Source organism: Felis catus, chromosome A1 (genome assembly GCF_018350175.1).
Source record: "Felis catus isolate Fca126 chromosome A1, F.catus_Fca126_mat1.0, whole genome shotgun sequence".
Taxonomy (NCBI): Eukaryota; Metazoa; Chordata; class Mammalia; order Carnivora; family Felidae; genus Felis; species Felis catus.
The window spans coordinates 197,560,279-197,572,108 of NC_058368.1; the positions used below are offsets into that span (position 1 = coordinate 197,560,279).

At 45.9% G+C, this 11,830-nt stretch overlaps 1 long non-coding RNA gene across 2 annotated transcripts; it reads right to left on the reverse strand.

Moving 5' to 3' along the window:
* Positions 1–378: 378 nt before the first annotated feature.
* Positions 379–3,254, reverse strand: LOC109493018. Of its 2 annotated transcripts, XR_006585148.1 has the most exons (3): positions 3,010–3,254; positions 2,466–2,576; positions 379–619 (listed from the first exon to the last, which is right to left on the reverse strand). It is a non-coding gene; the product is annotated as an uncharacterized LOC109493018 (long non-coding RNA). The 2 variants fall into 2 exon arrangements; XR_002147037.3 differs by lacking the exon at positions 3,010–3,254 and having other exon boundaries at positions 2,466–2,762.
* Positions 3,255–11,830: the final 8,576 nt, after the last annotated feature.

The window sequence follows — 11,830 nt, forward strand, 5'->3', positions numbered from 1 at the left end:
GTGGTTTTAAGGTAAAAACTAATCATAAGGCTCTGTGATGCTAGCCAGAGCTCTGGCTGGAGGTCAGGAGACTTCCTCTTCTGATCCTATCTGTGCTACTCCCTGACTGTGTGACCTTGGGCAAGTCCTGCCCAATTAGACACAGACAGCCTCCTTATCCCTACTAGTTAGAGTACAATTGAAATGATCTGCAAGCCTCCTTTGAGCTCTGTTTCCCTGATCCTTTTACCGCTTAAAGGCAAACAAGAACATTCAAATACCATAAACATTACTGGCAGCGAGGCGCCAGTTATAAGCAACCATTTTTAACAAAGGGACCTACTCAAGAGCAAAGTTAGCTACTTGGCAAGGTATCAGGAAGCCTTTTCTACAAGGAAAGAGAATCCAATGTCAAACTATTGTTTAATTTTGAAACACCCTCATTAGAAACTTGAGCTTCTGTATTTTGCTGTTGAAGAGAAAATTACGGATCAAGGTACTGATATTTTTCAATGGCATGTTGGCATTTAATCCAGTGACGTGCAAAGAGCCCTCCGTGTGAGGGCTGTGTAACCTTGAGAATGGCTTCCTTCTAGATGCTCCGGCATTCTTTCTCACCTGTGATCTGCCCATACGGTTGCTGCAAAAAAACAGGGAAGGTGTGAGTATGTGTGAACGTGAAGTCTAAAGTCAAGAGTTCACATAAGTAATAAAATCTCATTCGCAGTTACTGGAAGGCAATTTGAAAATGCGTATCAAAGACATTTAAAATGACTCAGTAATTCAACCTCCCGGTATTAGACCCCGGAAGTAATTAAGAACACGGACAAAGATGTAGTTGCTGTAGATTTATTTCAGCATCTTTAGAGTGAAAACAAAGAAACAAAGCAACCAGCTTAATGGTGCAATCATAGACGATTGGTCGGGTATATTGTAATGTCTCCATATAATGGAATATTATGCAGATGTAAACGATGATTTCACGGAAGCGTATTTGTTGACATGCACAGATACTTAGAACATATCGTTAAATGAAAATTACAAAATAGCATATATGCTACAAGCCCATTTTTGTAAAAATATGCCTGGCTTATCTCTGGGTGGTGGTATAATATGCTTTCTTTCTTTTTCCTTTTCTTTTGCTTACTTGCACTTTCTGTTTTTTCTGCAATGAACATTAGAGGACATAACATTTTAAACGGATATCATAAAAAGAAGTATAGATACATTAAGAAATTGCCTTTTTTGAAAATAGTATTGGTCTCACATTAAAAACAAAAAAAAAAACCCAAATATCAGAGGAGGTTACGATATATATTTTTTAATTTTATTTTTAGGAAATGACACTTCTGGAATCTTGCTCTGGAAGATTATTTTCATTTTGCCCTGATTTTCCTACTCGATAGTCTTTTTCCCAGCCCTCTGCATATCCTCATTCACTGATTCGATCATTCACTCCTTCATTGATCCTGCCAGCATTTACTGAACACTTACTATATCCCAGACAGTGGGCTAAGTCCTCTAAGCGCTCCAGTACGGACACATAATGATCGCTTGGCCCCTAGTTCTAGTCCTTCTCAATTTCCCCAGCACAAACTTCAACCATCTTCAGAGCTCCTAGCGTTGGGGTCACCGTTCCACTCCACGCCCATTTTGTCGTTGTTCTTCTGATGCTGCCCGTCCCCTCTCCCCACAAATCCCACTGTGGTCGAGTTCTCCATTTTGTTCTTTCCCCCTCACTTCCACAACCAGAGCCCGGTGCAAACACCAGGCACTTCCTCCTCCGGGTCACCTCACTCCAAGCTTTTCATGATCCCTATCCATAACATTTTTGAACATACAAGCCCAACGTGTATACGTATAAATCATATGACATGTGCCACGTTCAATGTATTAAAGATCAGAATAAGAATTTCCTTGTGGGTTCTTGGAGCAATACAAATACAACCAACATCATCATCCATTCTTCCCACCACCAGTGGGTCATCTGGCAAACTCCCTGGAATGCGTGCGCGTCTACAGTTCTAAACGGAACGGCAGAAATGACCTTCTCAAGTTATTATTTGTTATAAACTTCATCAAACTCTGCTAAGTTTACATTAGCCTCATATTAACCCCGAATGCCCGATCCCTGGCTTCAAGGTCTATTACTTATTATACCCCTGTTTTCATCTCCAAATAGGTCTTAGCTGGTTTTAAGCTGAAGTCCTTACACGGGGGTTTCCCAGCGTGCGTTTGATGTGAAGGATCCTGCGGTCAAATAAGCTTGGCGAGTGCTGGCAGCTTCAGCCTGGTCTGGGAGAGTCCGGGCGTAAAAGAACACCCTGGAGTTTCTGAGGAGGCCTCCAGGAAAGGGGTCTGGTTACCTTTTCTGGACAGAGTATTTCCCGGGCGGAGTCAACTCTTTCTGGTATAAAGTTTATCCCCACACCTTGAAATAGTGTTAACACGAGGTACTTCCGGAAATGCTAACTCGCACAACTTACTGACTTCTGCGTCACCGTCACGTACGTATTTACCACCGCCAAGAACGGCTTCCTCCTTGCTGTAAGCCACACTGTCTGGTCTACACGGGGATCCATGTTCACTCCTCGCTCCTTAAGAAAATCATCTCAGATGAACCATCATCACAAGCCACAAAACCCCAGTTGTTTTCAAAACCACCCGGTGTCTCAGGGACTGTTCTGTGTCATAATCAGTCACAGAGTGGTCTTTTAAAAGCATAGATCAGGGGCGCCTGGGTGGCGCAGTCGGTTAAGCGTCCGACTTCAGCCAGGTCACGATCTCGCGGTCTGTGAGTTCGAGCCCCGCGTCAGGCTCTGGGCTGATGGCTCGGAGCCTGGAGCCTGTTTCCGATTCTGTGTCTCCCTCTCTCTCTGCCCCTCCCCCGTTCATGCTCTGTCTCTCTCTGTCCCAAAAATAAATAAAAACGTTAAAAAAAAAAAAAAAAAAAAGCATAGATCATACATGTGATTCCTCCGCTCAGAACCCTCCAGTGGCTTCCCAAAACATGCGGAAGAAAATACAGACCCTTCAGAGCTCAAAGATCTGCCCCTTCTGCTTCTTCAACCTAAGCCCCATCCCCGTCTTATGTCTTCACAGCCCCACTGAACTTTCCTCAAAGATGCCAAGCTCATTCCTGTTACAGGGCCTTTGCACTTGCTCTTCCCTTTACCTGGGATGCTCTTAGCCCCAGACCTCCCATGGCTCCCTCCCTCCCCTCCTCCAAGTCTTCGTCTCCTATTGTCTTCCCAGTGACGTCATCCTGGACTTCCGGACCTCAAGCGACACTTCCTTCCCTGGCTACTTTCTGACTCCAGCTCTGCTACTTCTTCTTCGTAGTTTTTTTTTTTTTTTTTTTGCAACGTTTATTTTTATTTTTGGGACAGAGAGAGACAGAGCATGAACGGGGGAGGGGCAGAGAGAGAGGGAGACACAGAATTGGAAGCAGGCTCCAGGCTCCAAGCCATCAGCCCAGAGCCCGACGCAGGGCTTGAACTCACGGACCGCGAGATCGTGACCTGAGTCGAAGTCGGACGTTTAACCGACTGAGCCACCCAGGCGCCCCTTTTTCTTCGTAGTTTTACCACTACCTACATTACGTCATATAATCTTGGGTCATATAAGATCCAGGAGGGAAGAGAATTTGACTGCTTTCTCCACCTTTATCCCTGGAGCCTGGAACAATGGCTGGCACATACTAGAAATTCAAGAAATGTTTGCTGAGTAAGTGAATAAATAAGCACATTCAGTCAAGGTTCAAATTCTGGTTGTTTGCATGATTTAGTTGAACAACTGGACCTCTGTGCTGACAGCGTGGAGCTTGCTTGGGATTCTCTCCCTCTCTCCCTCTCTCTCTCTATCCCTCCTCAGCTCATGTCCACGCTCTCTGTCTCTCTCAAAATAAAATAAACTTAAAGAAAAATAAAATAAATAGGACCGCCTGATTATTTCTGTTACTAGGCTCACCCCAATAACCCAACTACTGGATTGTAAATTTGAGAAGAAAGCAATAGTATTTTATTTCCTAGTCCGTGGCTCCTAGACATACACCCTGGACTTTAAAACTGAAATCCCTTGTCGACTGGTTCCTTCTAGTTCTGAGTATCACAACTCACCAACTGCTTTGAAATGTATCACATTCCTTGGAGTATTTCCGTTTGAGAGCAATGAAACCCCTAGTGTGCTTTTTCAAATTATTTTTCAAGGCAAAATGCGATTCTAAACTTCAAATACGAACTTTGCTCTTTGTAGAGAATGTATACAGTTTCAACGGCTTCTAAATATAGCTGTAGGTACCACTTGTTATTGTTTGTATTGAATTTAGGTCATATCCTGATTCCCAGGCAGTGGGACAAAGGCGCCGGGAATGAGGAAGCCTTGGACGGCACATTCACCTGACTTTTAGAAGGATTGACGCTCGCTTTCAGGATTCCGTAGGTCTTGAGTAAGTTTCGAAAAAAGTAAAGGGGATGAGAGGCCTTAGTAAATATTGAGTTGACTTCATCGGCGAGCAGAAATGTGCCCGGCTCAAGTATTCACGTGCGGTGTGACAGTGGGCAAGTCACTTATCCTTCTGCAAAATGGGTATAATGGTAGTACCTCCTGAATGGAGCTATGATGAGGATCCAGCAGGCAACACATGGGAGATGTGCGGCCCAGGGGTAGACACCATTCTCTCATTTGGTTGTTTTCCTAGCACAAAGTCCGTTGCCCAGCACATAATAAGGATGGAGATACGTTAGCTAGTAAAATTCGTAACTCCGATAGCTCCTTTTTCCTGAAGCTTGCAGACTGATTCCTTACCAATCAATCAATGCACATGTTCTGAGGGCCTTTTCTGTACCTGGCATTCGATTAGGCATTGTGAGGGGCCACGTGGACAGATGAGAGAAGTGTTTGAAATGCTTATCGCTCAGAGAGGACAGCATAAATGTATAATAATGTGATTTGTAAACCGGGCAGACACGGAGCATTGAAAACTGACTGGAAATGATGAGAGACGTCTGGATAAGTCTTGCCTGAAGGATCAGTGCCACCTGCCATGCAGGAGAAGAAAGGGTTCTTCAAGGATGGCGCACGCGGGGTGGGGGGGTGGGGGGCGAAGGGGGTAGGATTGGAAAGGGAGCTGTGGGGTAACGGAGGGGGGTGGTTGACAGCGTGGAGGGCAGTGAGATGTGCCAGGAGAGGCAAAGGCAGGGGGGCAGTGTGGGAAGAATCATGGGCCTCGGGGGACTATGGGTGAGTGGCAGGATTCCAGCCTCGGCGGCCTGGGGTGGAGTCTGGGGTGGTGGGGTGGGAGGGTCCAGGAAGAGGAGCAGACATAGGACAGAAGAGAAAGAAGGCGGAGAGGAAGGGCAGCTCGGGGACTGGGCTCCTGGGGAGGGTTGGAAAGGGTGAGGAAATGGAAGATTCGCCTTTAGAAAAAAGGAGATGTGTGCCCAGACATTGGAGGAGGGTTGGGAAAAGACACCACCAATGACTGAATCCCACGTGCCTAAAAGCACACTGAGAGCAGATATCATGTAATGTGGCCTTGTCAAACGGCATCTCCTTCAATCCTCACGGTGGTTCTATGAGAGCTGTCCTTTGTGGCTTATATAAAAGGCCAAGTTGCTCGCTCAGGGTCACACGGCCCTCAAAAGCAGAGCCTGGATTTAGAACTCAGAGGGTCAGACTCTGGAGCCCACTCCCTAGACCGTATCCTGTTTGGGTATCTGCAGACCGGGGACCCCGATGCAGGAGGGACGCTGGGGGCCTCCCCCCAGTTAGCTCAGGAATAAGTCACAGGCTGAGGGGAAAACCGGGAAGTGGGGTTGGGGAGAAAGGAGAGGGCAGGGTCCTGCAAGGGTGAGTTGCGGATTTAAGGAAAGAAGAAGTCCAGAAAAAGCACTGTGGGAAGATCTGCCGGGGAGAAAAAATGAGAAACAAGAGGCCTGACTCAGAACCTCACGAGTTGCTGTTCATGGGTGCAGAGAAAGTCATTCGAGGTGATCCCTGGAGGCACGCGGTAGGCTTTGTCCTCTCCACCAGGGCGGAATGGTGTTCCGGGGAGGAGTTTTCCAGCTCCCTCCACCAGCCCCATTGCTTCTCTTTCTCAGTTGGTACCTCTGTGCACGCTGGTCTTTGCTTAGGCGGCCCTGAAGTTGTGGCTGTCTGGGCAAGCCGGGCGCTCAGTGGGGCTGAGAGGCCGACCAGAGCCAGGTTCAAGCCCAGCCCCTCCGCTTACTGGCGGTGGAGCCAGGGGCCAAGGGCCCTTGTGCCTGTTTCCACAACCACCCAGGCAGCTCCGGCCTCAGAAGAGGGTTGTTGGAATTAGACACCCTCGCTAACGTGGGCGGCTGCACCTTCCCCAACGCATCACAGCCTGAGAAGGGTGAATTACTACACTGAACACAAAAATGAGAAAAAAGAAAAGATCTAAACCACAGCTATTGGTTAGCGTTGTGAAGAAAACCGTGCTCAAAAAAACTATATAAACTGTAAAGCTTTAGGCATTATGTAGGTATTTCTTACTATTATTACTTACTGAGGGCCACATAATGATTTTACCCTACAAGCATTTCTATCGTGCTCCGTGACCTTTTTCAGCTTTAGCTGAATGACACTTAGCAGTGTAGGCTAAGTGCTTTTCAACTTACATTATGTCATTTCATCATTTTATATAGATATTTAAAAATTTTTTTTAAATTTGCATTTTAGTTAATATACCGCGCCATATTGGTTTCAGAAGTAGAATTCAGTGACTCATCACTTACGTACATTTCATCGCTATTTTTTTAATATTTTATTTATTTTTGAGAAAGAAGCGGGGGGAGAGGCAGAGAGAGAGAGGGGAACAGAGCATCTGAAGCAGGCTCTATGCTGACAGCAGCGAGCCCCATGTGGCGCTCGAACTCACGAATCGTGAGACCACGGTCAAGATCGTGACCTGAGCGGAAGTCGGACATTCAACTGACTGAGCCACCCAGGTGCCCCTACATTTCATCTTTAAAGTAAGCCTATCCCGTAGGTGCTTGTATTACTACCATATAATGGAGGAGGAAACTGATGTTCATATACAGGATGTGATTTTTCTCAAGGCCACGCTGAATTTCTACCTCCAAACTTGTCTTTTTTTTTTTAATGTGACAAATTCTTCACCAGCCTCCCACAGAACTGTTGTGTTAGTAAAATAACAGAGTTAATTATGCCTTGTGGTCATATGAAAAATGCTGGTTGGGTGTGGGCTTTGGGAAACCAGAGCGGAGGACAGAGGAAATCCAGATGACTTGGCCTTGATCTTGGCTCTGTCCCCTCGGGTAAGTCACCTAGCCTTTCTGAAACTCCACTTCCACTTACGTATCATCTCTGACCCTTAGCTTCTGAAAATACAGAATGATCATATTTACTCATGGGGTTGTGATGAGAATTAAAAGGGATCGTACATCTGACCATTGATCGTAGCTTAAAACGTGCTGAATTAATTATTAACTACTTCGTCTTTTACTTCATGCAACCCATCACTATGCATTCACAAAATACCTATTTATCTTTAATGCAAGGAGGACTCCTCTCTTGCCAGCGTGTCATAGATTTCATAAAATCCCCTAAAGTCTCAAGCTTGGTCTAGTGGTTAGAGAGCACAGACTGAGTCAGAAAGTCTGTGCCCAAAGTGCGTCACTCTCGAGCTAGCATTTTGCTTCAGTAAGAGTCAGAGCTGGGGAACAAAGACGACCCACCAGGAGTAGGGGCTGGGGATAGGGCTTCTGCTTTACGGAAAGCAGGTCTGCAAAGATTAAGTGGTGTTTCACTGGATGATTTGTTTCAGTTTATCATTGCTTCTCATATGTCCATGGTTCCAACTTCTTTGCTCCTCGAAGGATCTGCTCTTGGAAACATCAACCATACTTGCTCTGTGCCCTTGGCCAGGTGTCTTCCCCTCTCTCACCTCATTCTCATACGTTGAGTGATGGGATTGTGTCTGGTGTCCCTAAGGTTCATTGTACTTTGGCCTTCAGACCCTCTGGGATGGAGGCTGGAGACTCAGGTGTGTTCTTTCTGTGCCAAGGAGAAAGAATGACATGATCATCACACCCATCTCTTCCTGGATCCTGAGACATCATCCCGTAATTTCTGACTGGCTCCCAGAGCAACTCATGCCAGCCAGTTGTTTTCCATCCTGACTACAGTTCAGCAGTTCTCCTGGTGTGAGGTGTTAGTATCGAGAGATTTAACGCTTTCAAGGGGGCCAAATATCCCAAGGGCCACTTGCTTCTTCAAGGCCCCAGGTGATAGCTCGGGAGTCAGAGGGATGGATGGCTTTGACTTCAAACAAAACCATTTGTCAGGAATCACTTCCCATTTATGGCTGGTGGCTGTGGTTACCAAACAGACATACATGGACATACATGGAATTGTATTTTTCCCTCTCACTCTCTGTCTCTCTCTCATTTTTTTTTTAATAGCGAGGTGGGGCCATTGTGGGATTAGCTTAGAGGTATGAGTCACTGGGTTTAGGACATGTTTCTATTTGTCTTAGCATTTTATTATTATTATTGAAGTATGTGAGGCCCTGTGGATACTGAGCCCTAGCTCAACCACCTTTCCTCCTCCAGATGGCCTCCACGTTCTCCTACATATCACGAGCATCATGAGGAATGCCTATGTAGCCATTCAGTAATGGAGGGCACGCCTGTTGAATTTGGGCCCGGAATTCTGCACACCTCAGCAGTTTGTGGGTCCATAATGGTTGAAAAGATTAGAGAAGTTTCAGAAAGAGGCAGATGGGGAGAGCACTGAGTTGGGAACCAAGAGTTTCAGCTTGATTGCTAAGCATAATATAAATTGGGCCAATAATTTTGCCCTTTTCAAAAGTAGGGTGATTGGAAGAGGTGTAGAAAATTTAAGTTCACCTAGTGTTCCAGAACCAGTTAGCCTTTAGTAGCTGTCTGATGTGGTACACTGAGAATTATGGGGCATGGTTGGGGCCCAAGGGAGGAGACCCTCTGGGAAAGGGACAGTACTGGGGCTCTGTGTGCAGAGTATTGGGCTTGATGAGCAATGTCTACCATGGGTGCTTGGGGCAAGAGCGTCAGGGGAGTAGAGTGTCTGCCATTAAAGCACTGTAGGATCTCTAAAGTCTCATCTAGCTCCAAACATCTCATAGTTAGGAATGAAAGAAAATAAACTTGCCCCAAATCTGTCACCACTCCAGAAAAAAGTGTGTTCCGAATACTTTCTACTATAAACCACAAAAAACACCTCCCATCTCCCATCTCCCTCGTCCCCAGCCCCTTCCAGATCTTGGCTCACGTTTGGGGCACGCATTTAAAAGGGGTAAGAAATATTGCCAGTCATAAAGTTGAGGCAGATTTTTGAGAAGCTTAAATGATGTTTGGGCGCAGGCAGAGGGAGGCAGCTTGACAGATAAAAGATGTAGGAGTCTTTATTAAACACAAGCTCCAATAAGCCAAACAGAATTTTTGGGCTGCTAAAAAGCTGAGCTAATCTCCAGCTAAATTAATAGAAGTATGATGATGGTAGAATTTCCCCCATCCCCTGGCCTAGCAAGTCCACATTTGGACAATGATACTCAGCTCTGAGCATCACACTTTCAGGATGGTGGGATGTTTAGAAGCACTTGCGATGACACACAGCTGGAAGACTGGGGAGAAGAGGAGAATTGGGGAGCCACAGGTGACATTAGTTTCCCTCTGGGTACCTCTCATCTCTGCTGTCACTGCTCAGATCCATTTTCTCCTTCTAGATGGGATTCCTCCAAAGTAACATAGGTTCGGTTCCTAGGAAAACAGATTCTACAATGAAGATTTCCTTGGAAGGCTGTTGGGAGCAACAGCTGTGGAGGAGTAAAGGAAGTAGGACAGGATGGGGGAGAAGTTAGGCTGCAGTGCTCTTGGAGCAAAGGCCTTAGCCCACCCCACAGGGGGTTCTGGAGTGGGACAATGCTTCCAGGTTGTCCTGGATTGAGCACAGGAGCCTGGTCTTTATACCTCTGTATTAGCCAGTCTGGATGTGGATGGCTGCACCCAGGGTGTGCACAAGCATGGGCATGGCAGCTCCCTCTGCCCAGGGGAAAGACTCAATTGTGAGCCTTCGACGAGCAAACCTCATGGCATTTGGGGGAGCACCTGTCGCCGTATCGGTCGTGAATCTCGTGGCACATCTGGTGGTTCATCACAGCACCCACTGCAACAAGGCCAAAGACATGGCCACCAATGGCTCCCAATTTATATTTTTGTAGCCCTATGACTTCAGGGAAAAAAAAAGATTCTCAATTCTGGCGTTAGTTTTAAAAAGTTTTGGAGAAGCACTCTGCGTAGATTGGGTTGGATCACCCACCCTGGCCAGAAGTTAAGAACTGATCTTGAATCTCGTTGACCACTGTGGCAAGGTGGGTGGAGCTGATTAGCAGAAAAAAGGATGAAAACACTGCTACGAAGGATAGCCACCAACTTTTGTCTCCCCACCTGTCCTGGGAACGAGTTTGCTCATTGGTTCTGTGTAGCATCAGAGGGCTGAAAGAGTGAGTTCAGCTCCGTGGAATGTTGGTTCTTTTTTGGTAAGTAAAAATGCTTTCTGTGGGGCAGAAGCTTCCATAACTGGAAGCATTATAGCAAAGGCCACAATGTCTCTCTCTTTCCAGTACTCTGTAAAGAGGTTTCCTGTATTTGGACTGCGTCAGAATCAAATAAAGAGCTTTGAAACTCTCCTGATTGCTGGGCTCTGTCTTTAGAAATTCTGATTCAGTACGTCTGGGGAGCAGGGTTGACCCCAGGACTCTGTATGTTATTAAACCTTCCCATTTGATTCCCATATGTTGCCAAGTGTGGGAACCCCAGCATACGAAGCAGACAGCGCTCTGGGTAATTGTGTGTTTGGAGCACCAGAAGGAAGTGTGGGGAAGAGACAAAGGAATAGTGTCTGCTTGTCACCCTATCGCCCCTTTCACCCACAGGTAGTCTATGAGCCATCTCTGCGGAACTTGACTGAAAATCCACTAGAGTAGAGGTGCCTGGCTGGCTCAGTGGGTAGAGCATGTGACTCTTAATTTCAAGGTCGTGAGTTCAATCCCCACATTAGATGTGGCGCCTCCTTAAAAAAATTTCCGTTAACGGGGCGCCTGGGTGGCACAGTCGGTTAAGCATCCGACTTCAACCAGGTCACGATCTCGCAGTCCGTGAGTTCGAGCCCCGCGTCGGGCTCTGGGCTGATGGCTCAGAGCCTGGAGCCTGTTTCTGATTCTGTCTCCCTCTCTCTCTGCCCCTCCTGCGTTCATGCTCTGTCTCTCTCTGTCCCAAAAAAATAAATAAACGTTTGAAGAAAAAAATTAAAAAAAAAAAATTTCCGTTAAATACATCAAAATTATACTAGATTTCTAGACTACCTTCCAGCTATAAAAACTCACTGACTCTGTGGACATTCCAGGTGAAATAAAACAATAAACGTGTTCATTATTCTTAGACATCTGCTGGCATTTCCGAACTGAGACTTCCTTGGTGACGTTTATTAAACCTGTCTCTTATGTATAAATGTGCCCTCAGGCTTGGGTAATTGTGGGCCCAAGAGCAGAGAAAGAGAAGAGAGTTTCCTTTGGAGTCTCTGTAGTTCCAATTCAGCAGAAAGACAACCTGGGAGTGACCAAAGATAGTTTTTCTTTAAAAAAAAAAAAAGAGTGCCTGCTTACATAACACTATGAAGAAATCAAAGATAGAGTCTTTTTGAAGCTCTTAACCTTTGTCTGTGATTTCTTCCTGTCATTATCAATGTGCAAACGGAGATTTTATTCACCTTTAAGTTCTTGGGTCTTTGCAATCTATTGTTTTATTTTTTCCTCTTTGCATTACTTTAT